Source organism: Emys orbicularis, chromosome 1 (assembly GCF_028017835.1).
Source record: "Emys orbicularis isolate rEmyOrb1 chromosome 1, rEmyOrb1.hap1, whole genome shotgun sequence".
In the NCBI taxonomy this organism is placed as follows: domain Eukaryota; kingdom Metazoa; phylum Chordata; order Testudines; family Emydidae; genus Emys; species Emys orbicularis.
This window is the reverse complement of record NC_088683.1, coordinates 129015071-129041480: the sequence shown is the minus strand read 5'-3', so window position 1 is coordinate 129041480 and position 26410 is coordinate 129015071. Positions and strand designations below refer to the sequence as shown.

The following is a 26410-nucleotide window of genomic DNA, read 5'->3' as shown; positions in this document are numbered from 1 at the left end:
ATTTTGTTTTCCTATACAGTGGTTATTACATAAGAACTTTCATAGTGGGTCAGATCAATGGCCAATCTAGCCCAATATTCGGTCTTCTGACAGCAGCCAATGCCAGAACCTTCAGATGGAATGAAGAGAACCTGGCAGTTTTGAGCGATCTATCCCATCATCCAGTCCCAGTTTCTCGCAGTTGGAGGTTTAGGGACACCTGGAGCATAGATTGCATCCTTCACCAAACTAACAGCCATTGATGGACCTATGCTCCCTGAACTTATCCAATTATTTTTTGGACGCAGTTTATACTTTTGGCCTTCACAACTTCCTCTGGCAATGAGCTCCACCGGTTGGCTGAGTTGTGTGAAGAAGTACTTCCTTATGTTAGTCTTAAACCTAATGCCTATTAATTTCATTGGGTGATCTCTAGTTCTTGTGTTATGTAAACGAGAAAATAACACATCCCTATTCACCTTCTCCATACCAGTCTTGATTTTATAGACCTGTGTCATATCCCTCCTTAGTCATCTTTTATCTAAGCTGAACAGTCCCAGTCTTTTTATTCTCTCCTAGTATGGAAGCTGTTCCATATCCCTAATCATATTTGTTGCCCTTCTCTCTGCCTTTTCCAATTCTAATCTATACTTTTTGAGATGGGGTGACCAGATCTACATGCTGTATTAAAGGTATGGATGTACCATGGATTTATATAGCAGCATTATGACATTTTCTGTTTTATTATCTATCCCTTTCCTAATGGGTCCTAACATCCTGTTAGCTTTTATTTTTTTGGCAGATGAATGTTTTCAGAAAACAATCCATGATGATTCCAAGATCCCCCTCTTGAATAGTAACAGCTAATTTAGACACTATCATTTTGTATGAATAGTTGGGATATTTTTATTCCCTAATGTGCATTACTTTGCACTTATCATTGAATTAGCCACAACACTTGGAATCTTTGCCCACTCCTGCATTCCTTACACACCTGGAGCTCCAGGTAACATCCATGTGTTCCTTCCTGTGCAAGGAATGCAAGATCAGGCCCCTTATTGTGCATAGTTAGCTGTAATTAGAGCTGACTGTAAAGTAGTCAGTAGGTGCTACAAAAAGCTTTAATATTTTTTAAAGAATTTGTGCAAAATGTTTCCAACTTCATTGATTTTTATCAACAAAAAAGACCTCCTGAAAAATCAAAAAACACTCAATTATTTTCCTCTGTCTTTTTTCAGTAATAAAAGGGAAATAAGAGAAATGGGGGAAAGTGGAGAAAAACAGGAGGAGCCAAGATCCTATCTCATGCCCCTCTGAAAACAATTTTTAAAAATCCTGACTATTTTGGAGGGGTGAGGTGGAGGAAGTTCCTCTCCCCACCCCAATCAAAAAACTGCAAAAGGTTTCATTTTGGGGGGGGGGGGAAACAGCTGTCATTTTAAAAAGTTTTAAACACAAGAAATTAAATCAGTTCCAACCACAATTTTTTTTTTTTTTTTTGGCATCAAACATTTCTATTAAGGCACATGTTCTGTCTATTTAAATCCTTGCACTCCTACCAGCATAATATAGAAGAGATATCACCCAGGTTTAAAGCTTATATAAAGAAAAAAGATACTCTTTGTAACAACCTTTCTTCCGCTCTAAATTCTACATAGTAGTTTAAAATTCCTCCTTTTGCTGAAAAGTATTGTAGGAGATGCAATATTTCTACATTCATTGTAGCTAATCCCTTAGCTTTAACTGGTGGCTAACAGTCAAGTTTTGTGTAATTCTACCTTAATTACTTGTGGGGGAATTCTGTGCCATTGCGCATGCACAGAATTCATGTCCCCCACATATTTCTTTGCTTCCCCGCAGAAAATTAAGGGAAAGCAAATGGAAGCCACAAGAGCCATCATGCACCCCTGCCCGGCAGCGCGGGCGCATTGTTTCAGGCACCCAGAGCAGCCAGTGGAGAGTTCAATCACTGGGTGGGGGAAGAGGGCTGGAGATGCTGCAGCTGGTGGCTCCTACCCTGCACCAGGCTCAGCTGGGGGGGGGGGGGGAAGAAGAGAACAATGGGACTTCCTCTTCCCCTGCAAGGAGCAGTAGAGGCCAGGTCAGACCCAGCCCCAGAAAACTCCCTGGCTGCAGGAAGCTCTGCACCCATTGCTCTTCAGTCACAAGGGAGGGGTCCCTTTACGGGGAGATGCTCCCCCAATCCACCCAACTCCCCTGCATCCAGACCCCCCTCATACCCAGAGCCCCCCCTGCACCTAACCCCCATTCCACTGAGCCTCACCCCCTATATATGGAGCACCCCTGCACCCAGACCCCCCTCTGAGCCCTTCCACACTGCATCCAGACCCTACCCCCTGCACCCAGTCCAACCCCGCTGAACCCCCTGCACTCAACCCCCCTCCCTGACAAACCTAACCCCCCCACCTGGACCACACTAATGAGCCCCCCAAATCCAGACCCCCCCCCACTGAACTCCAATCAGCTGCATCTGTACCTCCCTCACCAAGTCCCATTCCCCCAACACCCAGACACCCCCCACTGAACTCTCCACATCCAGACCCTCCTCTGCTTAGCCCTAACCACCTTCATCTGGATCTCTCTGCACCCAGAACCACCCCCAAAAAGCCCCTGTGCATCCAGATTCCCCCTGACCCAGACCCCCCACCAAGCTGCTCACACCCAGACTGCCCCACACAGAGACCTCTCATCCCACACCTGGATCCCTCCACACTTGGATCTTGCTGGACTGAGCCTACTTGTCCCCCACCTGGATTGGGGGCCACGGCTGGGCATGTCCGAGAGATTCCATCTCTCTTGCTTACTGACTTGGTGCACCTGGCATGGAGGGGCAGAGCCCAGGGTACTTCTGGAGCAGGCCTGGCCATTGTGCTGTGTCAAGGTTGGGTGCAGCCTTATTGCTGAGTCTGTTCAGGTGAAGGAGGGGGCAGCTCCAGGGTGATCTCCCACCTCTGTGCAGCCAGTGGCCTGTGCTCCCCACTGCCATGTTTAAGCCTCCACATTTATTTATTGACAAATAAAATTTGCAGAACTTTAAAATATTGTGTGCAGATATTTTTTCCCCACAGAATTTTAAATTATTTGGTGCAGAATTCCTCAGTATTAACTTAATGATAGTTATAATATTGCGGTTCAGATAGAGAATACAAGAAATGGGTTACATTTAACTGCAATACTGTACATTTCTTCTAAACAGGGACCACTCTAATGTCAGAACTACTGTAAATTCGTTTTACTTCTTCCTATCAAAGTCTGCCTAACTTTTCATTATTAATTATAATTAATCTTCAAATGTAAGTGTGTCCACTAGGAACTGTACAGACACTTCAGGATGGTCCCCGTCCGAGGAGATCACAATTTTTATGAATTTTAGTATCACTATTTTACTTCATGTTTCCCAATTACTATTCTTAATTATCCAAACTATTAATAATCTACCAAGAGACTGCTAGTGGTGTTTTGAACTGTTTGTAATGAGGGAAGACACATGTTGGGTTGTTTTCCAAACTACCCTGCAACTGAGAAACTGGCTCACAACATCCAAACTTTCTATACTGCCATATCTGTTGAGTTGAGATGCTTACATAGGAAGTGTTACAGAAATGCAAATTACTTTTCTTATATTCTAAATGAAGTCTCCTTTCCCATCAATGGAAGCACCTGAATATCTTCTGAGGGAGGAGAGGGAGAATACCACACAAAATGAATGATATACAACAGAACTTCATTAAGCCAAATACCTTATAACAAGTTTGCATAGACAAATGGCAGTCTATCCCATTGATCAAGAAAGATTTGAGAGCAGAGGTCTTAGTGAGATCACATACATTAAGACTTACTGATTATTGTACAAATAATGAATTTATAATGGTTCTTCATTGCTGGGAGGCAGCCATGTCTAATGGTTAGAGCAAAAAAGACCACCAGACTTTACCTTAAATGACACTTAAAACTAGCTCTAAACAACGACTGTTTGCTATTTTTATTTTTTGTATACCTGAATGTCTGAGAGATTCCCTCCCCACAAACACACATTTTAAAGCAGGCTTGCTCAGGCTTTTTTTTATAAAGTTATAGTAGAAACCAAGAGCCATACTATGAAGATTTTCAAGTGGTGAAAGAAACAAATGATTTTAAATAGCAAAGGCAAAGCTTAATTTAGCAAGTTTCTTTAGACACAAAAAACCTTTCAATTTACAGAAGTGCTATACGACAGGTCAGTCATGAGAAATGCTATGCCAGCTGTTCAGTCAGAACGTTTTACCACCACAGCTGGGCAACCAAGACAGTGCAAAGAAAACCTAGTGATAAACGTGTATGTGTAGGATGTTGCAAAAGGGTGAAGCTAGTGATGAAAATTCCTTCTTCCCTTCCCCCGTTAACTTCTCTTAACAGTGTGAACGCAACTGAACACACACTGCTTTCTAGGACATGCAGCTGCTGTAAGACCTGAGATAAAAGACACCAGCCCTAGGAAACAATTCCTTCAGCGTGTATTTGCTACACAAACATCTGCAAATTAAGAGTCACAACTGCACTAAATAGTAACTTGGGTCAACAGTTGGCCATTACATGTCTTAGTAACAGCAAACTCTTTTATTGGTGTCCGATTGCTTGGTATCCAGTAGAAAAGCTCATTTTCATCTTTTAAAAATCCCTGACTTTTCAGTGAAAGATTTCTGTGCTGAGTAAATTACATTTTCAGCATAGAACTACCACTCACACACAGACTTTGTTCTGACTCTTCTGCAACTATGGCTGATAAAAATGTTCGTATGTTATACTAAATCACCACCTTTTGACTGTGTTCGCTTATTCTCCTCTCCTGCTTTGCCAAGCTCTAAATAACACCAAGCACAAGTTGTAGAGCCTAGCAGTGCAACATGTTGGCCTTTAACCTCAAGAAATGGCGACCGCCTCCGAACGTACCATTGGATTGATTTTATCCAAAGAGCTATGAATGAAAGCAGTCCCCACACTGCCTGCTAAAACTAATTACATTTTTAGGTGGAACAGACAATTCTTTCACTATTAGACTGATGTTTGGCTCAGGTTGCAGTAACTCCCTGATCAGACTCCAGGCTGGGACTAGGTTTCACAACTGTTTATTTTTAAGAAAACGTTACTTTGTGAGGCAGGCCTCTCTCTCCCACCCCAGTCTTATACATCTCAAGAGGGAGGTTTCAACTTGGGATCCACCACTTCTATCTGGCTAGTATGGCTGGGGCATTTCCTCCTTCCAATACCCTCCCGCCTTGCCTTGGAGAGAGGGTGTAGTGGAAAGAATTCTTAAACCTGATGGTTCCTCCTGTCTTCTCTCCTTTGGGGGAAAGTTCAGTGCCGGCTGTGTGATTCTCTTTAAGGAATGTCCCTGGTTGACTCAGGCAAGAACCAGACTTGCTAGGAGACAATAGGCATACTTGTGCCTTCCCCTGACATCATCTCCAAGCACCTAAATGCCATACATGACAACCAGGGGAGGCGGAGTCCCAGAGTCACGCTTGGGAAATGATAGGGGAGCTGTGTGGCCAGGTAAGCTGTACGTGGCCAGCTTGTGGAAAGCCCTTCTCCCCTGTAACCTTTCTGTGGGCTCAGATATGTAAAAGTAACTGTGGTCATAAGGGGGCCCTTTCATGGCAGTGTAAGCACTTGCCCACCACAGGGTGGTGTGGTAAGGCTTAGTGAGTTAGTGCTGGTAACGTGCTTTGAGGATGAAAGTGCTAAGTAGCAATAGTATTATAGTAATGTTACCTGGTGATTGACTCAGATCTTTAGCAACAATATTAAGTTCAGCTCCATTAATTTTCTAAAAATCAGATGTTAATTCATACGCAGTGCTGCCAAATAACACAAACTAAAATGTGAAACCTGCGGGAAAGATCAGCCTCATTAAGCAATCCCTCAAAATCATTGGGCTCAATTACCTCCATGAGTTGCACCAGCAGAACCCAGGCCTTGCGCCCCTGGGAGCAGAAAGTCCACTCAGATGTAGCAGCAAAGGTTTCCATCTGCAACCCCTTCTCCACTGGTAGGGGCCCAGAATTAGCTCACATAGTTCCTGAATTGGCTGGGTGTCTACCAGAGATACAGCACATCTCCTGGACAGCCGCCATCTGCTCGGTTACTACGGAATCCCAGATGGAATTTAAAGCCTGAGCATCCCATTGGGTGAAACGTCTTTCCTCATCCTCTGATGCAGCTGCCTCTACGGGGGATGTGGGTATGTGCTGCAATTTGCAATAATGGGAGTGAATCTGGCCCATTTAAGTACACTTCTCCTCAACCTTTGTTAGCAGGCCTTCTTCTTTCAGAAACTGATATTTGCTGGTTTGAATTTACAAGGAGGCTATATTTCCCCACAAATAAGTAGTATCTGTATTAGCTTAAGCATCATTCCACTGCAACGGCTCAGAAAAAGTTGTCAAGCAAACATTTTATTGTCTGACCACATCTCTCTAATGGGCAGTTTCAGATGTTTTAAAACAAGGTTTGATATGACATGATAGGAAATGATCCAAGTTCATGCATAAAACACAACATTAAATACTACAGTCACTAATTTTAATGCTTCCTGAATTGATCAAAATATTCGTAAGAGGTACACTAACAGCTCAGTTTATTTCTCTATCCTTTATTTTTACTGTTATTCTTGGAGAAAAGTGTTCTTTTGGAGAGAAGTATGCAGGTGCAGGAGCACGAGCACTGGAACTGCCAAAAGTTACCCTTTAAAGCTACAGAGACATCATATTTGCCACATCAGATCAAAGCATATAATCTATCTAGTATTCTATCTAGAGCAATATCCAGAATTCAGTGCTTCAATGGCAGATGAACACCCCGCTACAGAATTCAGTGCTTCAATGGCAGATGAACACCCCGCTCCTCAAATATACACCTTGTCAAGTGTACAGTGCTGTACACAGAAGTAGGAACTGATTCTTCCCAGAACTTCAGCTTATGCCCTGAACTATGAGATTTGATTACAGTCACTGTTATTTTAATTTGCATAGCTAAGACAGTTACTGATGATGCAGTTATCCAGCTCTTTTAAAAATCCTGCCACAGTGCATCTTAAAGAATTAAGCTTCAGTTACTTGTTATTTACCAACTCCATATTTTTATACTACTGTAACGCAATTACTGTTGATGGCAGGTCTTTTCTAAATGTAGCTGTACATTAAAATGAGTAAGGAATGAATGAGAGACAATTAAGTGATTTTGTGTAAAATAGTATGTTTGATTTATATCAACTATCATTACCCTGTGATACACAAAGCCTCTTCTGGGGGAATAAAAGCAAACAATTTACCATATCATTACAGCTTACTCTTTATGTTGATGAATACTGTATTTAAAGAAGTAATTCTTTTTTATCATCATTTACAGGCTTATCATACATCTGTCATCATACAATTTCAGAAGTTTATCAACCAGCTTCACATTTAAATAATCTCCCTACATTTGAGAGGGAATAAAGCATGGTCATTAACAAAATAAATATGGACAGAATAAAAAGTTAGGGACAATTAAAAAAAAAAAAAACCGGGCCCAATCCTCCCTGCTGGATAAAACCCATTGGGTTAGATTGTTCATACCCAACTCATGTGTGTGAGAAGTCATACCCCTGCAGTTCACCATTTACTCCAGTGGGCACAGGATCAGACCCTCAGTGATCACCAATGTAAGGGTTGCACAATCAGGCCTATGATGGATGATGTTATCGGGGTCCAGACTGCATACCCTGCTTGGATTACACTATCCCTGTTGTATGCCTAGGCACAGGGGCATGATCCAAAAGTATTGAAAGTCAATAGGAGTTTTACCATTGACCTCTGTTTTCTTTGGATCGGGCCTCAAAGCGAGAAATATGAGAATACCTATCTGCCATAAATATTTGCTTCCCATATCAACTTAATTCATATTAACTTGTTTTCCTTGAAATAAAAATGCCATTCAAGGTTTGCTTTTAGGGATTTTTGTTTTTAAAATCTAACAAGTAATAATATTTAAAATGAACCCCAAAAGCAGCATACACTGAAGCCCACTGAAGTTGACCTTTCTTAATTCAAGACACATTTTAATTAAAGTCAGGAAGTCACATATAGCACAAAAACACAAGATAAAACCATATCCATTATATATGCTACAATAACATGTTTCTCATGCTTAAATATTTTGGCCAACATTCACCACTAAGAAAGATAATGAAATGTAAAATTGTTAAGTATTTCAGTTATTGCTGTAAATAAAAACAAAACTGATACTGTTTCACCTATTGTACTTCTGGAGTGGAGAGGATGAAACAGTTTAAGATTTCTGCTTATTCTGAGGCACACATCATAGAGTATGCACAGCAAAACATAGTGATGTTTTTATTATTGTATACACTACCAAACAAGATTTATCCACAGCCTGGAAATTTGCAAAACTGCATTCAACATTTAAATAGGGTATTTAAAAACAAAAGACAAACAAATAAACAAACCACATCAATACTTTACAAACAAGATGACCCACTCATTAGTAAGGCAGAAATGAAGAAAATAATCAAAGCTCAATACATCCCACCAACAATCTGAGAATGAGGAAACTGTATCTCTGGTTAAAGACACACATAAGAAAGAAAGAACGAAAGAAAGAATAACTACTAAATAGTAATACACTGAGAGGCTAAACCTGTTTAAAGACTTATTTATTTCCATTCGAGATTTTAATCATAGAGATATCGGCATGTAATGCCAATGGAAAGTGACTTTTGGTGTGTATCTGAAATATACTGTTCTAACCCAAAGGTTGATTTGTTTGGGGTTTTTTTTAAAGCATCAGATTTACAGCATGTACAAGACTCTTCTACTTCTGTCTGCATTTTCACTTTTATCCCAATCACTGCCACTGTAGTTCAGTTAAAAATATAAACCAAGCAAAAAGCTGAGCTGGCAAGCTACGGGCCTGATCCAAAACCCACTGAAGTCAACAGAAAGGTTCCCATTGACTTCAATGGGTTTTGGATCTGGCCCTATGAGCCAGATTTTCTTTTTTCAAATGCTGTATCCGTGTAGAGATTAAACAGGCACATATTTAAAATAGGACAGAACACTCCTAAACCAGACTGTGTAATCGACTGCCTCCACACCCCACAGGATCTCATACCTGCCAGACACACCTGAACCTATTTATTGACCTTTACTGTTTAGAGTACTTTATCTAGTCACAGATCTGACTGAGTTCAACTCCCATCCCAGAGAGGTCATACCTGCAAAACAACTACAGATTTGGGTTCATCTCTCACTATGCCCACTCCAAAGAGCCCACCCAGTGACAGGCACCCATGAAACACAGATCTTCCCTGTCTCCCGAAGTCTAAGAGACATGCTGCCCTCCAGCCTTTTGGGGAGCATCTCTCAACCATCTGGATTAATTTTAAAGGCAGGTTTTTAAAGCCTCTCGCGTGGTTGAAAAAGGGGTTCTGCTGTGTATGTGAGTCTCACTCATTTAAAAACTGTACCTCAGTTGCAGCCCTGGAGTCTCTATCTAGCCCAGGCTTTGGAGCTGGGGGAAGAGAACATGAAGAATAAACCTGCCAAGTTAGAAATTGAAAAGGTGACATGGGAGAACCCCTTATTGGGAATTTTAACTCTCTCTCCCCCTGGTGGTGATGAATTTTGAGGTGGCAGATTTGGTAAGAGATTTTAAATCTCACTTGCCACCTTTTTAGAAATCTCAGCTCATTCAACTTATCCCTCACTCACAACACAGCCTGATACACACACACACACACAGCCCCCGTGTCCCACAGGCTCTCCACTGGGGCTGAGAGTGCAAGGGGGAGAAAGGAGTGGAGCCAGGCCATTGTCCTTATTTCCCTGAACAAGTACGGATTCCTCTATTACTCTCTCCCGTCCTTAGTGTCTCTCTCCAGCAGCCCCACACAGCTAATACTACCCCCCCCTGAGCCTGAATGGCTATGGCTGCGATTGCTGCCTCACGGTAGTAGGGAAGGGGGGGGGGGAAGAGATTCCCAGTCTCCAATGACAGGATCTCTCTCTCTCTCTCTCTGCACCAAAGACACAGGCTCCTTCCCCTCCTCCCACCTGCAGCAGCACAGAGACGCTCGGCGGGTGGCACTTCCCCGGGCAGAGCTCTGCCTGCAGCCTGGGCTCCCTGCAGCACTCACCTCCCTGCGCCTGGCTGCCGGCTCCTGCGTCCCCGCACTGCCCGCTGCAGCCTCGCTCTGCGCGATCACTTCCCCCGCCTGGGCCGCTCATGCGAGCAGGGGGAGGGCGGCAGCGGCAGCAGGGATCTAATCTGAGGGCTGTTTACTAGCCAGCTCTCGCGAGAGCTCAGGGCAGCAGCAGGGAGGGGGGCGAGGGGGGGGGCCTGTGACAGCTCTTTGCAGGCGGGAGTCCTCTATTTACCCCCAGCACATGCCGCTGCGCGCACCGCGCCGCCCCTCAGCATGCAGCGGGGCCAGCTGCTCCCCGCTTCCTATGCGCTCCTCCCTGCCACCTCCCCGGCCCTCCTGCTGGCAGGGGAGCGCCTTGCAGCGGGGGCTGGCTACAAAGTGTCCTCAGCGCTCGGCGACACAGTGTCCGCAGGACAGTGCCCGGGGGCGGGTCGCGTGTGTCCTGTCGGACAAATTACCGCCCAGTGGCAACCCCTCTTAAAGTCACTGTGCGCCCGCTCCTCGGATGGGAGATTCATCCTGGCGCCCCATTGACCTCCGAAGGGCTACGCTGGTTTACACGAGCTGAGCAGCTCGCCCCCCTTTCCTTTAAACTCAGCCAACCCCCCTCAAAGCTTTTTAACAGCCGCTCGTCTCCGTTGGGCAGCTAGGGCTTCAGTCACGGGCTGGCAAATGTAGGGAGATCTCAAAATTGGGAGGGAGGTGTCAATATTAGGGTTCTTTAATTAATATTATGCCCACCTTACACCACTGTACATTAGGTTTAGTGGACCAAATTGTGTGGTGACTTACAAGCCCTTCAAGTTCATTGGGGTCCTGTAAACATTAGTGCTCATTGATGAGGATTTATTTAATTGCCTCATTTAAAGTGTCACGGTGTTCATTTATTTTTATCTCATTGTTATAAATGTAGCAAGAGTAATGTGCTAGGCATATTACAGGATATTGTTCATGCACCAGAGATTCTACAGTCCAAGCTAATGTGCATGGGCAGAGCCATGTATTCAATCATCAATCAGTCTCTGTCTGGACCCAAGAGTCCATCTGTGTGAATCAACATTCAGAAATGTTGTGTTTGGTCTAGCTGACATGACAAAAGCCTTAAAAAAAAATCACTGCATTTTGATCTGGAGATGTTTCTGGAGAGGACTGGAAATGGAAAAGCTGCACTTTCTGATTATCAGCAGAGAATGACACCACTCTATCTAGTTGTGGGAGAATGAGTAAATACGAAATTTCAGAAGAATTAGCAAGGGACAAAAAGGCTCTCTCTCCTCAAAAATAAGCAAATACAAAATAGAAGGCTGGTAGATCTGGAGTAGCAGTACTTTCCTAGAGCAGTCCACTGTGGGCAAAAAAGTCTTTTTACATCTTTACAAATGATGACAAGAAACGGGAGAATAGAAAACACCCCTTTTAGAAAAAAATACTGGATATGGCTATCTATTGTGATCAACTTCCCCTGATTGTCTGGAAGTCTGGATTTCACCCCCTTGTTCCTTAGCTGCTAAACCCCTTTAATGTCATCACCTAAACAAAGTTGGGGTTAGTGTAAAAGATGAGCACCAGCTGAGACAATGAAAGTTGAATGAATATTCACAGCATGATGTTACAGTTCCTGACTTGCTGCTACTGCTGTTCCATTGGGTCCTGCCAGCACAGCAGATGGCAAACACTGAACAGTTGTTTTACCAGTGGAAAATTACTGAGTTTTGGGACAAGGGTGGTGAGGCCTTTTTATTAGGAGGAGGGGAAAAAAAATAAAAAATACTATTAGTCCCTTGCATCACATGTCCATACTCACAAAAGCAAGTAAAGTCTATGTGATCCCTTTCTCATTTTAGAAAAGCAAAAGTGATGCACTATTTATTACTTAAAATACATAGTGAACAAGCTTTGATGAATTTTAATGGTCATGAAAAAAGTAAGGTATTTTAAACAAACTTCTGAATCCAACATCAGCCTGATTCAGAGAAATTATTTACTTCAATTCTCCTACTTTTACCTGCCTTTCAAAACAGTTGTTACACAATTTTCCATTGCAACTCAGGCATGCTTTGTTTTGACTTTGGAATTTCACATTTGCATAAGTGCACCCCCTAGAAGTCCTAGGACCTGATCCTGCACTGGGATTGACTCAACTCCAATTAACTTAAATGGGACTTCTAACATGAGTAAAATTAAGCATGTGGGTATTTGCAGGATCCAAGCCATACGGCAAGCAAGAAAAAGAATATTAAACTCACAAATGCACCACAATGAACCATATAGGAGTCCATCCTGCAAATTCTTAATCATGGAAGTAGGTCCTACTCACATAGATAGGCAGTGTGCAAATTTACAAAGGCACATATGTGGTTATGCCTCATACCCAGTGTCTCACAATTGAATGTTAATACATATCTTGGACCTGTTCTTGCAAACACTTAAGAAAACGGGTAAGTTAACTCACACGAATAGTCCCAATAACTTCTACATTACTACTCATGTAAGTTTACGCACGCAATTGTTTGCAGGATCACTCCCCTTATTTAGCCAAATAAACCACAAGCTTTTAGGAAGATGTACTTCTTGTCCCACCTTCTGATCTGAGCCCTGAATACATTAAATAATATATATATCTTTAAAATATATTGTGTATTTTTGTTATCATTCTATTTCTCTATATGCCTTTAGCAGACAGTCCAACAAAAATTGTATTATAAATGCACAGTTCTGATCTCTTACGTCCTAGTTTGTACTTTCCTGAGAGCACAGAATTTTTGTTATATTAATGAAATATAGATACAAGAAAACCAGTCTTGTTCATATACACGTAGCCTAGGGAACAAAATTAAATCATTCATCTAAACAAAATATCGAGGAAATTACTTTAGTCACCTTACAAAGTGTCACCTCATATCCTGGATGTCTTAGCAACTGACAAGAAACTTTCAAAAAAAAAAAATCAATGTTTTGCCAGTTTTAGAAGCAATCCAAATGACATTTTTCCTTTGTAAGTGGGGGGGGGAAATGCCTCATTAGATGATTGCTGACTTGGCTTCCATTTCTGCAATAGGATTCAAAGGAACATGACATTGTTGTTCCTGGCACAGGTACATCACATTCCTCATGCTGGAGTTTAAGATGCGACAAATGTGTTTCTTTTTATAAGTGATTATAACTTTTATATACTGAAGTTCACTTAAACAACATCTTCTCTCCGAATATTATTCTTCCTGAGTTCTCTTTGGAGAAGATCCTTTGGGGGACCTGCTGATGACTTATTTAGTGCATGATCTTTTCCTTAACCTAAGATACATATGGATTATGGTACAGAACATGTTACAAAAACAACTACATTATTATAATGTAGTCTTAAGAAGCTCACGGTTCCTCAGGAAATACAGTCAGCATATGTCTCTTAAAATACTGGAGAGAGAGAGACAGACAGACAGACACACTTTTGATTTGGACTCCCAAATAGACATTAGTGGAATGATAAAAATCTGTATTCAGAAAGAATTTCTTTAATAAAAAAATACCAACATTCTTTAGATAAGAAATATTATTCATAATGAATACAGTTATTCTTTCAGGGCTCTATGCAGCACTGCCCCTTGTCCACATGTCTGCACTTGTCTCCTCCTTCTTCACCTCTGCCAACTTCCTTCCTTAACACACTCTACATCTTATGTAGCACCATGTTCTTTCCACATCACCCTCTGCACATGGAACATCCATAAACCGCAAGGAACCTAATTCTTTCCCTTACTTAAAAAAAAAAAAAAAAAATCACTGCTTTCAGCTTGCCTTCCACCTGCAGCCATCTATATGACTTCATGCTCCCAAAATAAAATTTAAAAAGGGAACAAGATCTATGCAAAGAATAAATAACCAAATGATGCAACTTTCTGTTATATCCTGTTCCCTGCTCCTCTAATATGTCTATTTTAGTTCCTGAAACCCTTACTCACATGAGTTATCCCACTGAAGATAGTGGCCCCTAGATCTGTGCACAGATCTCCATGTTGTTGCTTGAAAGGGGGGTCTCCACAGCACCACATCCCCCACTCCAAAACCTACAGAAGCCTCTCCCAAAGGTCCATGAGCCACTTGAAGGAGAAATGGAGATGAGGCTGGCCAGTGGGGAAGAGTATCCATGGCCAGGGAGAGAATATACATTATCCCACTCCTGGGGCCATGGAAAATTAGTCAAAAAAAGATAATACAGCCTCAGGCTGTGACACCTTTACTGAGGAGACTTCCCACTCTCCCACCGCCCCTCCTACACACACAGATATCCCAGGGACATCTGTGATGGCTCCAATGGAGCTGCGCTGCAAGGGAGATGCTGTGAGGAGACTAGAATTAATGCCAATGGATGGGTCATCCATGCAGAGAGCCCTAGCCTGCCACGAATCCCAGGGAGCCAACAGTTCTAGGGGCAGGCCCATGCCCATTTCCATAACGAAACAAACAAGACTATGTGAGGGTGGGGGGAATCACCGCAGGGGCTATTTCCTGCACTGGGTGGATCCAGCCTAATGCAGCAGTGTCAACCCCAAGAGTTCAAACACCATGAGTCAGAATCCCCCCTTCCCCCCCCCCCCCCAAGTAGTATAAGAAGAAATCATGCTTTCTGGTAAGTGTTCTAATTTTTGAACTTCCGCTGCCCATCCACAATGTGGGAGTGACAATTACAGGTTGAAAATTCAACCGTAGATTCAGATAAAATGTATACACAAACAAATAGGTCTTGGCTTTCCTGTACGCTTGCTCCACAATCTCCCCCTTCCCACCACACACACACTTTCTTCCACCCAGCTCTCCAGAGCCCTCCTTACTAACTTGCTCCCACTAGCTCCAAGTACCCTGATAGGCTCCAGCATAATATCTACCCTCTTATCTCCAGCTTGCATGGATGGTGCTTCTCCTGGGCTCCTACCTTCATTAACACCCCCTCACTGCACTGTGGTGGGGGTGAGGAGGGAAGCAGTCACTGCTGTGCCATGCTGCTCCAGGATTCTGTTCCACACAGAGCACATGGGGAACCCCAGTACTGCAGGTGGCTGCTACAGCACTTCGAGATTAATGAGTCTGCTCCACAGTCTTACCTAACAGCAATATGGCTTTTAGCTGATGCAGTAGAAGCTCATACACTAAGCTCCAGGGGTCCCAGGTTCAATACCGCCCACCGACAACCAGAGTCCGTCAGCATTACAGTTTCACAGCATCCTCTAGTGTATGAAGAGGCAGACTGCAGGCAGGAAATTCCTGAACTGCTGGTGTTCTCTTGCAAGACCCCCCCAAAATCACACTCAAATCATGACACTTGAGACAGTGCTGTAAGTGTTGACACTAATGCCAATGGGATTAGTCCTATAAATATAAACTTTTAGGTCCTAATCCTGCAAATAAGTCTACCCACATGGACCCTTAAACCAGCACACAGTCCCTTTGACTTCAGTGCATGACAGATCCCTGTGCAGGAGCAGTATCTTAGACTGTAAGCTCCTGGAAGCAGGATCCTTGTCATGGGTGTCAATAAAATGCCATGCATTTCTATGGTGCTGTAGAAATCATAAATCCTGATTCAACAAAGCTTGTTCTTAGGGCTTAGATGAACTGGATCCTTAGCAAGTTGGTTAGTCCCCATAAACACCCCATAAACTGTTGTAGGACTTTTTAAATAAAACATTTAAAGATTAAAGCATAAATGGGACTTTAGGGAGATTCTGTGATTCTCCCATTCCCACTTTATAAATATCCTACATATTGCCTTTTAAATAGAAAGACATATACACTTCCACTGTTGGATTTTGACTAGGCTGTTACTAAACACCTCTCAGTTCTTTGGATGGGCTCTCAACAGCCCCCTCTTAGTTCACAAAGCTTTTATAGTGTACGTCATGCATACACACAGGCCAGATTCATCAAAGCTGACAAATGGAAGTGTTAAGTTGTCCTGCTCTATATCAGCAAGACTGCTTGCATCTCTAAGTATTCATCTCAATGAAGAGCAAATTATGCCTACACCATTGCTTTCAGAGTCATACCTTTAAGTCCATCTAAGATCTCCATAGGAGCTCTGCTATTAGGAAACATTAAATGGGAAGTGCTCAATCAGTACACTTCCACCTGCCCTCACTATACTCCTGCAAGATCAATACCATCCATTTTTTGGATGGTACGGGCCCTGCTCACTGTTACATACAGATGTCAAAGAAGGCTGACTCATTGAAGCTCAGGGAAGCTGGTACTGTTTGGAAGCTGCCATTTTGTGCTCCAGAATAAAAACTTTGATCTAAAAAGAAAATGTTAGTGAGTTGCAAATACGCCCCCCCCCCCCCCAAATACAAACCACTATAAACTGATGCAGGGATGCCCGCCTACACAGCATGAAACAGAACCCAGAGGGAAGCAGAAGCTTTTCCCATTCATCTTGATGGAATTTTAAAATGTTCAGAATTGCATTTCAGAATTGCATTAACTATTTCAATGCTGATCAAAGGACAACAGAAAAGGGACACGCTCAGTTGAAGTTTCTGCAGGTCAAGCACGGCAAAGAGTATAGACAGAATCGTATTAGGAAGATCTGCATAATTCTAAGGAGCATCTTGTTCTGGGTTGTGAGAAGAGCCTGGGAGGATACCATTCTCTTCTTCTCACCCAGAGATGCAATTAGGAACCAATGCAAGCATTCTTCTCAATGCCAAGCTTGTAAACATAGTGTTCTTTTTACTCTTGGCTGCTGTTCTTTATGAGATTTTCCCTCATACCAAGACAATTGACAACAAATTATATAACTAGACCTTTCATTTTTTAATATGCCACAACCACACGCTGGAATATATTGATCCTAGCACAATTACTATCTCCAGGGGAGAAGAAAAAAAGTGATTACAAGCTAACAGAATAGTTACAAACTTTATGCAGCATCAAACTCACTTAGACTACTAATGAAGTAGAGCTGAGAGAGGAAAACAATTCTGTTCCATTTCAGATACATTTTGGGCTTGGATTTTCAAGTGAAAATAAACTGATTAACTAGCACAGTATGCAAAAAAGCAATAAAGGTCTAAAAAAAGACAAGCTGAAGATCTTAAAAAAATAAAATAAATAAAAATATGGTTTTGAGTCTTAAGATCTACCAAAAGAAGATCTAATGCTTTCCATTTACTGCTACAGATTCATCCCTACAGTGCTCATTGTCACTCTCTATTGTCACTGTACCTTTCAAGAGACATTTTGTACTTGTCCATTGACATTTAATAGTACCATTTATATGGGGCAAAAATCTCCTAGTTTCGCTGAAACTTCATATAGGACACTATGCCCTGCAATAATTACTCCCATGTTAAGGCATTAACAGTTCCAAAAAAGGAAAGAACAAGAAGGCTGGCTCCACAAAGATGTTTACATTAGGGTTATTAGAGGGAAGGATTGTCCAGCCTAGCACACTGACTTAGGCTGTGGGAGAACTGGGTTCATTACCCTGCTCTGGACTTCCTGTGTGACCTTGGGCAAGTCACTGAGCCTCTTTGTGCCTTCGTTTCCCCATCTGCAAAATGGGAATTAGGATTATTAGTTACTTGAAATTTTTCCATCTGCCCTATTAAACACAAACCCTACTCCTGCAGAGCCACAATGAGGCAGGGCAGAGGTCTACTGAGCAGATCGTGTTGCAGGACTGGGATGCTCATTTCCACACTCTAGGCATTATAATGGATGCGCACCCATAAAAATAGGAAACCATTATGCCAGTGAGTAAACAAACTAGAAGACAAACCCAGCCCAAAATAGATTTCTTAGAGAAATTTAAAGGTTTGACCCCACAATATTTTTACTTCTAACTGGAAGAAAATATTTAGCCAGTTGTTCACACAGACAGTATGTATCAAAAGGTGTAAGAATATGGGAACTGTATGGGGAAGCAATTTTTTTAAACTACATTAATTCTTTGATGTACTGGAGGCAGAGGACCTCCATTAACATGAAAATGAGGGAACTCACCTTGCAATGACAACAGCCAAAAACATGGCTTCGTCAGGTGTAGCTTCTAAGAAATTCACTGGGAGTTTTATTTCCTGAATTTCAGGAGTATGATCCTATGTTAGAATTTTTGTGAACAGTCTCTTTCCAAGTTGACATTTTGATCCTCAGCAATACAGAGGTTGTGTAGGAAAGAGAAATAACCACAAAGGTGTCATCACAGATGCTGCCTGGGGGCGGAGGGTCTCTTATGAGGGTATGCTTGAGAATTAGTTTTGGGTGTTTGTTTTTCAGGATGGTTGAGAAAGGTAAATCATCATTAGTTCCCTATTTTTGGGTCCTAAGGAGTGTTTGTGGTCCTCCCCACCCCCTTTGTGAAGGATCTTTAAGGAGTGAGATCAGCTATTTTCCTATTTGCTGTAGCACAAATGATTTGAATGAATGAGCTACTATATACTTACCTTGGCTGATTAGTCCTTTCCTTCTACATTTTTTCTTCTTGTCTTTTTCTTTTCTTATCCTGCAGATTACCTTTCCTCTCTCCATGATCCTGCTAAGCTTAAGCACATGGGAGTCTTGTAAAAATCTTCCCTCTAAAAAAATCTCCTGATATGTAGGGAACAATATAACATGAGGCTTACTAAAGCTACTCTTTTTTTTGTTTGGCTCTGTTGTCCAGGAAGTAGGAGAGAGAAATGACAAAGCCCATTGCAAACAGATCTGCAACAGGCTTTTGTTTTGTTTGTAAAGTGACAGCAACCTCAGAAGGTGACTCTAAAATCCTCCAATTAAAAAGACTCCTGAACCAAACACAGTTTTGGTTTCATGTACAAATAATAATAATAATAAATAATTAAAAAAACCACCACCTAAAATTCAGAGAGATGCTAGCTCTCAAGACTCCTTATTTAATTGCTGTTTTTCTTCAAGTTCATCACCAGCTTCATTCCCTCCCTCGCTGCACCTGATCCAAAGCCCACTGGGTTATGCCCATTGCGAGCAAATGAAGGACCGGGCTGCATTCAGTAAGAGTAAAGTTTTGTTTTTTTCTTTTTAGTGAGCTCATTCTTCTGCCTAGTCCCCCACTCTTGATCCCAGCTGTCCTGTGCCCTCCAATCTGCCCCACCCCAGTCCTGTCTCTTCCCCACCCCTGGATCGTTCTCCCAGTCCCATTCTCCATGCTTTACCCAGTCCCAGTCTCCACCCCTCAGGCTTCTCATCTCCATCCCAGTGTCCTTGCCCAGCCAGTCCTAGCTCTCCACTCAGGCTCATTGTCTGAGTTCCCATCTCTCCCTTTTCCTCACCTCCAGTGCCAGTCTCCTTGCCCAGTCACTCCCAGTTCCCCCCCTACCCACCCCAACTCCTTGTTCTCAGACAGCTCCAGTTCCCCTAGCTCCTCATCCACTCTTTGCACGCTCTTCCTCCCCCCCTCCCCCAACTACTAGTTCTAGTCTCTCTTGCGTGGTTTATCATCCAATCTTAGTTGTCCCTCCTCCCCTCCCCAATTCCTTGCCCTGATCTTCCCCACCCCTGATGCTTTGTCCTAGTTTATTTGTCCAGCTGGTCCCAGTTCTTTGATCTAGATCCCAGCTCCTGGCCAGCATCAGTGCCATTCCTCCTTCAAGTGGCTCATGAACCTTTGGGAGAGGCTTCTGTAGGTTTTCGAGTGGGGGGTGTGGTGCTGTGGAGACCCCCTTTCAAGCAACAACATAGAGAGCTGTGCACAGATCTTCAGGCCACGAGCTTCAGTGGGATAACTCATGTGAATCAGGGACTAAAATAGACATATTAGAGGAGCAGAGAACAGGATATAACAGAAAGTTGCATCATTTGGTTTATTTACTCTTTGCATAGATCTTGTTCCCTTTTTTAAATTGTATTTTATTTTGGGATCATGAAGTCATGTATATTGAAAATCTGATTGTGTCCTTATATCACTGGGCTGGAGCATGCTCAGTTGCTCTGTGGGGATGGTGCATATACAGTTTGGCCATTCACAGGAGCTGTGAAGGGCTGCTGCACTTTCAGTCCGGTTGGTAGTAGGAGCTGTGAGAGGACAGAAGCTTCAGGGAATTTAGCTGCTAAAACCTAAGTCATCACTAATGAGCATGTTTGAACTAACTTTTCAAAGGCTTATAACTTGGCAAAATTTGGGTGAATTTTCACAGAACTAGCAAAGGCACATCCCTGACACAAAGGGACATCCCTTTGCTAAATGTCATGACTCTGCTCCAAATCACAGGGACACTCAAGCTTCTTAAAGGAAAAAAAGTCACCAGAATTTTTCAACATGGGCAAAATAATGTATTTTTCCCGAACTGCATTCTTGGAAATGGCTGAATAGTTTTGACTGAAATTTTCCAGAAGTAATCAGCCTGAGGCAAACACGAAGCATCTAAAATTTCAGACCAAACTGTTAAAGTATGGCAAAGTAATAAGCAACTGAAAATATGGTCTTATAATGGGGAATGTTGGATAATCTTAATAATAGGCAGTGTTTGCTCTCTCACACACACGCACAAAAAGAACAGCAGCCCTGCTCAGGCCATGGCAATACGAGCAAACCTTTGAAAAGCAGAGGAGCTAAAAGGAAAGTACTAGACTGGAGGCAGATCCCCAAAAGGTATTTAGGTTCCTAACTTCCATTGAAATCAAGAGCTGAAGCAGAATTGAGTGTAAGCTTGACCCTTTCACCAACAGAAGTTGGTCCAATAAAAGATATTACCTCACCCACCGTCTCTCTCCAATATCCTGAGACTGACACGGCTACAACACTGCAATTTGAAATCAAAGTAATAAGCCTAAATACCTTTGTGGGTCTGGGCTTTCATGTTGATATTTGGACATATGTATTTTCTCCTTAAAATTAAAACAAAAATGGTAACATAACAATTGACAGAGGTTTTTCAAGTTATTTGCTACTGCTCAATACATTGTTTGGAAGAAGGTTAGTTTAGCTAGCACATTGACGGTGCTGATAAATGAACGGGCTGGGTTAAGGAAATGAAGTGAAAGCTTCTATGTAAAAATGCTTGGAATTTTGCAAAGTTTTCTCCTCACCCCCCAAATCACCAAACAGGGATAGAGAGGAGAAGATTCTTGGCAAGGCAGGGATAGCTGGAGGCACTTGCTAATCCTGTGCCCAAATTCCCAGCATTTCTTCCATGTAAAAGCAGAGCTGAAAGTAGGTGTGATGGGTGAGACAGTCCTTGTTTCTGGGTCACATGGTTTCATAGAGCTGTCACCAGACCTGAAACAGGATATGTAAATTTTTGTTTTAATGTGCAAGTTCCAGACTTAGAGGGCTTATACTAGCAGACTTAAAGGGATGGAACTTGCTGGTCCCACTATCAGGGAAAAGGGGAGCCACTGCAGGCCAGCCTCATTTACATAAATTATAATGTTGCTTCCCCACATTGCTATTGATTTTACATGGAAGGCACTCAGCTATTATGGTGATGGTCAGCAGTACAAAACCCTAAGATGGATAGTTCCACATTGGGTGTTTTCTTGCTTTTGCTGGAATTTGTCCAGGGACTGTCCTTTTATTCTGTGTTTCTATGGCACCAACCACCATGGGGACCTGGTCCATGACTGGGACTTCTAGGCACTATGATAATACAAATAACTAATGATATAAATAGTAATAAATTGTCACTGTGGCTGTACTCATAAAGGGCACAGGAGTTGGGAGAGACATGACCTGGGGTAAGTGGGTTATCCTGACTGCTGGCTCTGTATCCAGTTCCCAGAGTCTACTAGATGTACAAGGAGAGAGCAGGGGGCTCTATCCTAGAGACCAGGAGCTCTGTTCCAGGGAGCAGAGACTCAGTCTAAGGATACTGTTTTGCTCTGGGTTCCCCAGATAGAGATCCTGTATTCTGTGTGGTGTGATTTTGCATAACGGGATCAGAGCTTGTGCAGAGCTGATTTCACAGTGAGTCCTGACCTGACCTGTAATGCAGATCTGCCTGTACAGAAATAGGTCAGGTACCTGCACATCCGAGTGGCTCCTGGCAGCGTGAACCTTTTTGCAGTGCCGCACACAGGCAGGAGAGCCACCCCCCCTGACCACCACTAAGTCTAAGTGGATCCATGAGTGGTGGCTTACGGGGGTAGGGATTGCTTTTTGATTAAAAGTTCTGGACTTCAGCAAGCAAGACAATTAATATACTGGAACTGTACTATGGGCTGTACTCCTCATTTGACAAAAGGAGCAAAACCCAATCAGTGTATGTAATTATGTATCTGGTTATGTTTTCTCTCCCCTCCCGCCCCCCAACTCCCAAATAAAAAGATATTTGTGGTTCCATGTTCCATAGGATTCCTGAGTGCTTTTGTGGGGAAGAAACACCTGCAATGGTGACCAAGGAGGTTTGATATTAATTTCTCAGAGCCAGATTCTCATAACCCACCAGGGGTGCTGGAACAGTTTGTATAGTGGGGGTGTTGAGAGCCATTGAACCAACTGTAAACCCTGTATATAATGGAAACCACTTCAAGCCAGGGGCTACGGTAGCACCCCCTGCATCCCTAGTTCCAGCACCTATGTAACCCACTGACCAACAGGAAATATTTAAACCCCCCAAATTGGGTCATTAGTGACCAACAGATGGCTTCAGCATCTGATCACCTAGATATGGAAGAGCAAGATCCTCTTCTGTAATCTCCAGCAAGAGATGCTTTCTTCCCTACCTGCCCTTATGCAAGATGTTGACTGCAGCCTTTAATGCCTTGAACCTGTCAACCTGAAAAAACACATCTCCCCATATAGTTGTCATGACAGCTGAGATCAGCTGTGTCAATCTGCTGTTGATTTCTAGAATAAATCTTTTTAGGACTGGTGACAAGGCATTCTTCATTGGGGACTCTCACTAATGGAACTTGTTCCCTCGGAGATACACCAGAGCTGGAGTCTGGTGCTCTTCAGGGCATGGTGCAAGGTGCACTGATTTAGCCAGGCCTTTTACGGACTATCGGAAGGCAGTAATGCGGGGTTTTCTTGCTGTTGGATGCAGCTATTGAGCCACTGTATATGGTTTGTTTGCCTGCCTAAGATGATCACTTTGGTACCTTCAGAATCTATGGATTTGTTTAAATTTGACTGCTACTAGGCATCTAGAAGCGTCACCAAAGGACATAGAACACATTTTAAAATAAATAGATGTCAAAGCGATGCTCTCAGTGAAATCCCCTGGGTACTTCTCTGAAAGCTTCTCTCTGCCTGTCTGTGTTACCACAATATCTTTAAAAGGAGAGAAGGATGCCTCCAGCTTCTCCACAAAATCTTGTTGGGGGACACCAGCCAGCATTAGCCATCTCCAGTTCCTCACTCTAGAACAATGGTTCTCAATCTATTTACCATTGTGGGCTGCATATGCAGCTTATTGTGTTATGTGGGCCACATCCGCACAATAGATACCCGTATGGCCCTGAGAATGTCATGTGGGCTGCAGCTATGTGCTGATTGGGCCGCAGGTTGAGAACCACTGCTCTAGAAGAATTGATGCCAAGTTGGATTAGCGTCCTGTCACCCCTTTGGCTAGTTGGCTGGGACACATTGTTCATCTGAGTCAAAGTTAACACTAATGTTGTTCTCTTTTAAAAACAGAGTGTCTTTATAAGCGTATTCACTGCTTGGCCTCCACTTCCTATAACGAATTCTAAGCCATGAAATTCACAGGCTACTGGTCACAGGAACTTAGCTTACCCTGTCAGAGAAAGAACTAACTACCTCATAAACAGCCATCTCCCATTAGTACAGAACTGAATAGGAGAAAAATAGATGAGCCAATGCAAATCACATACCAGTAACCAGACAACCAGAAGTACTATGATGTGGCACTAATAAGTCCAAGAGGATAAGGCTAGGTCCTTCAGTCTTTACAGGTCAAGTGGATGTATCAGTTTATTAAATAATAGTTGAATGGTAACTCATTACTAGAGTAACTTCATGCTTCAAACTACCACATCAGCTCTAGAGGTTTTCACCCACCTAGTGGGTGCATGAAAAACACTTAATAAAATTTGTTTGGGGGTAATGTGACTGAGACTTTGTGGTCTTGTTTTTAATTGCCATCTTTCTCTCCCCCCCCCCCCCTTATGGTCAGGGCCATATAAACTTATTTCGACCCAAGCAGATAGACACCCCAGAGCTAGAAATGGTCAAATCCAGTCAGAGTTGTATATTTTAAAAGCAGCCATGTTAGTCTCCCAAGCTTTAAATAAGCTATATGCCTGGGGACTAGCTAGGCATGGCATGGATGCCATGTCTTGATGCAGTAGTTAACATATTATTACCACTACTAAATATTCCTAGGTGTGTGCTGATGTCAATGAGGTCAAGGCACAAAACAGAAATAAAAGCAACAAAATTGCACATGATTACAGCCTTTATTTCCCTGTGGAAGTTTCTTCCACACAGGTCATTTTAAAGACATCTCCAAACTGGCCTGATTTCTCTTGGGAGAGGATACAGTTAAATAGCAAGTCACCCTTAGGTTACAGGAGTGGTCAAGAGTTAAGGCTGTTTTAGAATCAAAGCCACAAAATCCAATTTCATAAGATACCTCTTCTTTAACATTTTCGAGACAGTCCATCTGAACAAGCCAGCCATAAACAGGAAAAAACACACCAACAAAAAAAATCAATGCTTCTGGAATCTAAAGGAAAATCCTTCCATAAAGGTGTGGTTAAGGAAGCATCAGGAGACTCAGGTGATGGAATTCATTACTGCCAAAATAAGACATTTTGGGGACATATGTTAAGAGAAGTGGTTCTGTCTGAATGAAGCAATTCAACAAAGATTATCCCATTTGTCTATTTGCAAATCAGGCTCAATCCCATACTACTGAAGTCAATGGAAGTTTTTTCTAATCTACTTCCTTCACAAAGGATCAGACAGACCCTTAAGACCATTCTATTTCTGTCTTGTGCAATGAAATATTTGACGACTAGACAGTGAAACTTTCCAATTGTGTGTTTTACAACTTCAGGGAAGTAATATTGAAGTCAGATTCTGTGTCATTTACTGTAGACTAAAACAAGATAACAGTTTAGCTGTATCCTTTTAGTAAATATAGTTTCCCACCACAATATGTTGTATCTGTTCCACGCAATTTTATCTTACTATTCATGGGGGAAAAGAAGATTCTTTGGGCATCTATCATATCGGTTGGTCAGTTTATGTTTTAATGGCAATGTTTTTAATTTAAAATATTCATAATAAATATGTTATAAGAGAAAAATAAATAATCGGCACTTTTGCGAAAAAGGATAAAGTTGGAAGGAAGAACCACATAAATTTCATGTTTTGTTCTAATAGGGTATTACAAACAGCCAAGAGAGTTAAAAAAATATAGAAATAGTTGGCAGTGTTCTTTTAACTTAAAAAATTTGTATAACTAAACCTTACACCAAAGCTGGTTATGCTAGCATATGCCTGTCCTTGGGCCAAGATTCATTTAATGTTAACAAAAATTTCTTTTTGGTATTGTGTCCTAAATGTGGAGCAAAAAATTAATGATGGTTTGAATCATTTGCAAAACCTGGTTACTTTATGTAAGATGTTAATGAGAACAATTAAGTGAAGAAATGATCTACTCTGACCTAATTAGCCTTGCTCATGGAACTTTCTCCCTAGCACACTGGCCTCCAGGCTGTGAGCGCAGAACCCACTGTTGACATACAGACTAAGTCAGCTGTTCTTGCCAAATTATGCAGCTCACAGCATAAAAAAAATAAAAAAAAAAGTCACATTGCACACAGAGCAGGCTCCAAGCGTGTGTCAGCTGAGAAACAAATTTACCACATCCTCTCAGAACTCCATGCCCTACATACAACACCAAAGGTGGCGGTGTGAATACTTTGGCTTGAATCAATGGATTTTTTTTTCCAGTGGGGGTCAGCCTGGATTCTCAGTGCGGAGTTACTATCTGAAAAGAAAGGACCCCGTAGAAGAACAATATATAAATTCAAAAAGAGATTTTCTTCAAACTTCCCTTACATCATTCATCTCTGGGCTGAGAACAGACAGGAGAATTTTCAGCCCCATTGCAAATTTTTGTGCCAGCAAAGTGAATGAGGTGTGTGAGGGCAGGAAATAAAACCAGGCTTAGAATGGAGTGCCTCCTGCAACGGTAACTACAGAGTCAATACCGCGACTCCATAATCAATAATTATAACCCACTCCCTCCATTTTTGTTCCCCACATTTAAAGAGGATGCAAAGGATGCATTGCTTTCAATTATTTTT

At 42.3% G+C, this 26410-nt stretch overlaps 1 protein-coding gene across 1 annotated transcript in view; it reads right to left on the bottom strand.

The window, feature by feature from the left end:
• The window catches only part of STK38L (serine/threonine kinase 38 like), a 58104-nt gene extending 47850 nt beyond the window's left edge, over positions 1 to 10254 (bottom strand). The window contains exon 1 of the mRNA XM_065417320.1: positions 10175 to 10254. The gene's annotated coding sequence lies outside the window, so the exon portion shown is untranslated. The remainder of the gene's footprint in view (positions 1 to 10174) is intronic.
• Between the last annotated feature and the right edge of the window lie 16156 nt (positions 10255 to 26410).